This window comes from Polistes dominula, unplaced genomic scaffold, assembly GCF_049000335.1.
Source record: "Polistes dominula isolate Pdom_NZ unplaced genomic scaffold, Pdom_raw_medaka contig_77, whole genome shotgun sequence".
Classification (NCBI taxonomy): Eukaryota; Metazoa; Arthropoda; class Insecta; order Hymenoptera; family Vespidae; genus Polistes; species Polistes dominula.
Window position 1 is genome coordinate 6721463 of NW_028301152.1, and position 4842 is coordinate 6726304.

Genomic DNA, 4842 nt, shown 5'->3' on the forward strand with positions numbered 1-4842 from the left:
TTAAGTTTTCTCTTACTAAAAGGTGGGGGATAAAGGAGGGAGAAGGGTAAGGGTAAGGCTAAGAGGTTGAGGGGTAAAGGAGGAACAGACGACTCAAACGATGTGCTTTTTGCAGTCGACGTATTACCACCGCTTTTTAAATGTTGATAAGTTTTCTTGCGGCTACGGGTGAGAGAGATAAAAAGAGAAGGGGACAAAGATGGGGAGAAAGAGAGAGAGAGAGAGATACCCCGTAACTATCGGCAATCTCTTCGCTTTTGCTACGCTTTAATTGCCCGGAGTTAAATCACTCCGGAGACCGGCGACATAGTAGGGACCGTCAGTCTCTCGAATGAAATCGAGGGGAACGAAACGATTCGATACGACGACTACGACAACTACGACAACGTACACTCCAACGAGTACGTTTTCTACGAAATTATTTATCTTCTTCTTCTTCTTCTTCTTCTTCTTCTTCTTCTTCTTCTTCTCCTTCTTCTTCTTCTTCTTCTTCTTCTTCTTCTTCTTCTTCTTCTCCTTCTTCTTCTTCTTCTTCTTCTTCTTCTTCTTCTCCTTCTTCTTCTTCTTCTTCTTCTTCTTCTTCTTCTTCTTCTTCTTCTTCTTTTTCTTCTCCTCTTTCTCCTCTTCTTATTCTTCTTATTCTTCATTTCACTTTGTTATTCTTTTTCTTTTACACTACCCTTTTTTTTCTGTCACTATAAAGATAGAAAGAAGGATGGAATAATACGTAAATATAGTTTACAAATGAACGTTTGATTTGATATTTTTTTTATTCGTCTAAAACTAATCATTTATTTAGTCAATCATTTGTCATTTTATAACATCCTTAGAAAATAATTGTAAAAGATTTTTATAGGTAAAATTTTGTATTACAATTATTTTATAACCAAAAATATTACATAATCTAATATATATTATAGTTATAATTATATATAATACAATTATAGTTATATTATATAACTGTATATAATTATATATGTATATATAACTATCTATAGTTACTATAACTAACTATATTACTATTATTTATAACTAGCTATATTATTTTTATTTAATTGGTTTATACACCGTAAAATAAAATAAAATAAAATAAAATAAAATAAAATATATTACGGAGAGAATTATCTAAATGATCAACATTTTTGTTTTCAATCTTCTATGATGTATAAAACGAGAATTCTCTAGTAAATGTATTTATATCTCTAGAGACACTTATTAACGTGAAATAACGTAAATTTAGTTCCATTAGATCAATCCTGTATGAAAGAGACGAATTTAAATGACGTCGTTTAAAATCATTACACTATATACATAAAGTGAAAGTGTAGTCGCGGATCGAGTATAAATATCTCGTTAACTACGAGGACAGGAAGAGGAATCGAAATCAACGATGTAACTACCTTGGTCTTCCCGAGGGGAGTTATCTCTCTCCTTCTCTCTCTCTCTTTCTCTCTCACTTTTTCTTTCTCGGAAAGATCGATAGGATCGAAGTCGTTCAATCGATAGACGGATTCGCGTAATTGGACCAGCACTCTTAATGAGCAAACTCACCATGTGGAATTATATCACTAACGTGTTCGTGTACTAAAGGTATAGTATGTATAAGTATATGTACAAAAGTATATGTATATACTTATTATATATACACGTGGGCGATCTTTGAGTATAGCTCTTTGTGTCTTTGATTTTATGTAATAGACTATGGGTGCTTGGTAATATCTTTGTACATAACTTTAATGGTTTATCGCAAACTACCCACGCTGTTATGTGCCACCACGATGTAAGGTGCTTTGGTTATTCGATTCTCGAATCGATCATCACCTCAAGTCGACAATCATGCTTTGATCATTCGATAAACTATATTATACTCGTTGATGTATGTGTAAACAATATATAGAATGTCCTGGATTTTATTGGTAATATTTTTTTCATTCTTATTGACATTTATTTATATTTTTGTTAGTATTTTAGTTTATGGGTTCACATTATAATACTAAGCTTGATGAAAGTTGAGTATATTTAAAAAATTATTATAATAGTTGCATGGTAACTAATTTATTTTTGTTTTTTTGAATTGCAATTCAAAAAATGACGATGTTAAAAAAAATATGTGAGGAAGAGCATAAACAAAAATTTGGATTATACGCATGCTTAATATTCTTAGCTTACTTTTCTTTGAATTCAGCGAAACTTCTGCAATCCGAAAAGATATCGGATCGTTGACCCTGAACATTAAAAAGTAGGACGTGCGAAATACAAGGCGTGAATCAAGATCTCTACTAATTAGCGAGACACGAGTTCACTTTATGTCGGGTCATCTCGAATATGTAAATTCGTAAAGTTTCACGGATTTCAATGTGTCTCCTGTGGTCCAGATCTTTGTACGACAATGGAATGTGGAACGCTCGGGTTACGACTCACGACCCGAGAGAGGAACCCTAGGAAAAAAAAAAAGAAATACAAAAAAAATACTCCTTGGTTTCACTTTGTATTGATGCTCGAAACGATACTTCCGAGTGACGATTATTCTTGAAACTCGAGTTACACGTGCCAACACTTTCTAAATAACAGTAAGAAGATTGATCTTCTCGAGTAATAACATAATACTTCAAAAATATCTCTAACAGATATTTTTTCTTTTAGCTTTCATCGTCATAGTAGATAAATATAACCGATTTAATACTGACCTACGTAGTTGTACTTACGCAACAAATTCCAAGAGTCAAAATGTGAAGAAACAAAAATAGATAAAAATATTTTTCTTTTAACCAGTTAAGCGTGTTTGACGACTATATCCGTCATGGAGATGTGGCAAAATTTGATATTATGGCGTCTATATCCGTCATGCGTAAAAGTTTGTTACAATTTGATGTTTAAATTGTAATTTTGGCGAAAACTAAATTATATTCGTAAATTTTAATATGTTTAAAATGTTTAGAGGTCAAAAAAAAAGTCAAGAATAAATTTTTAACTTCAATAAATATTCGATTTTTTCACTAATTTTTCCGTTTATTATGTATAAATATATGTTCATATTAAGAAACTGTGTGTACATTACTAACAAAATTGTTCATTTTCTATAATAAAGTCGTCTTTTTAACCCAATATTTTAACAGCGCCACTTTCTCTGTGTTTGACGACTATATCCGTCATCGCTTGATTATCGCGACACACACCGGAGCGCGCTCTACGCACAGATCGCCATACTTAACTGGTTAAATAATAATTCAAAAGAAATATATTTTTTTAAGAATATATAAAAGAAATATTTTTTACCTAAAAAAAAAATACTTTATTAGTCCCTTTAAGATCTTGTATATAACCTAAAAATGTATGTTCTAATATAACCTAAAAATTACTATCCCAATTATAATACCAATAATTATTAAAAAATAATAAAATAATTACTAAAATAATAAAATAAGAACTATATTAAAAAAGGGAAAAAAACAATCCTAATAATATTTATTTTCAATTATTAATAATAATCAAAATAATTATCTTTTATACAAAAAAAGAAAAATTGTTATTTATTTTGTCATAATTATCAAAATATGATATAAAACATAAATGGCATATATCTACGAATACTGTTAACAACGATACAAATATTGTCACATACATATACATATCGTTAAGCAATATTATAAACGGCTTAAAGAACAAATTGGAGAAACTGATTGTGAGAATTATTCTAAGAACTCGGTAAATCGATGAAACGGATTGAAAATGCGTGTTTGATGTCGCACTTATTGTTAGTCCAACACGCTTCGAGGTCTCGATCTCTCGATCCTCCCCCTTTCTATCTTGTTCATGAACGCGACATGGAAAAAAGGGGGGCAACGTATCGCAAATTACCACGACGACAGCTGCAGCTGCCAGGAGAACGACGATTTCTACCTACAAACAACTATACAGCTGCACTCGATCTCAAAACCATAGTAGTAGCTGTTGCTGCTAACCTTCTCCTCTCTTTTCAACATTTACACTCTCGCGGTGAATGTTAGTTTCTTTCATAAAAATAAGTACGAGTAAAATGGAAAGGTATAAGTATCACAAATGACGTGGTTTCTTACCCATTTTATCTACATCGACGTATAATTTAACAATATTAAGAATACGAAACTAGAAATTTAAGAATAAAGTTCTTCTAACTACCTCTTTTAGGTACTTTAAATAAAATGAGGAAGAGAAGTAGAAGAGGAAGAGGGGTTGGAGAGGAAAAGGGGTTCAAAACATTAGTTCATCCATTTTGTCCTCCACCGCGTAGAGAAACTTGATATTTTTAATAAGACTTTAAGCTACTGCTATATCTACCAACGAATAAAATGAAAATTAATGACGAAACCGTTTAGACGTTTTGCAACTCCTGGCTCTTCCGCGGAACCGCTCACATATATATATATATATATATATATATATACGTGCACTGTAATTAGGAATGAAAGTCGTGCTTCAAAGTATATCACTCTTATGCATATCGTATTCGTGAATCTTGCATTCGTAATCCTCATGTCGCCGTGCAAATCCACGTTACCGTATCATTTCGAGTACGGGTCGTTTATTCGTCGTCCTCGTCGTCCTCGTCGTCGTCGTAGTCGTTCATTGTACAAGAATTCACCATCACTTACATTTCTTATTTCATCTACTTCATTTTTTTCTTTTTTTTTTAAACCCACGAGTTAAAGTTGCATACACTCAGATTTGTTTTTATTTTTTTGTTCTGCTCGATATGAGTCTCCGAGAAAAATTTAACGAGACGATGATAATTTGAGTTACCAAAGTAGGATAAGATTTGTAAATTTCAAATATAAATACTTTTGTTGAAATGTCTTTTATTTT

General features: G+C 31.7%; 1 long non-coding RNA gene across 3 annotated transcripts; it reads left to right on the forward strand.

The window, feature by feature from the left end:
* Nucleotides 1-302: 302 nt before the first annotated feature.
* Nucleotides 303-3360, forward strand: LOC149030693 (uncharacterized). Of its 3 annotated transcripts, none has more exons than XR_016178424.1 (5): nucleotides 303-401; nucleotides 1241-1590; nucleotides 1699-1916; nucleotides 2165-2570; nucleotides 2644-3360. It is a non-coding gene; the product is annotated as an uncharacterized LOC149030693 (long non-coding RNA). The 3 variants fall into 3 exon arrangements; XR_016178423.1 differs by having other exon boundaries at nucleotides 2186-2570; XR_016178425.1 differs by having other exon boundaries at nucleotides 337-401; nucleotides 1250-1590; nucleotides 2186-2570.
* The last annotated feature ends 1482 nt before the right edge of the window (nucleotides 3361-4842 follow it).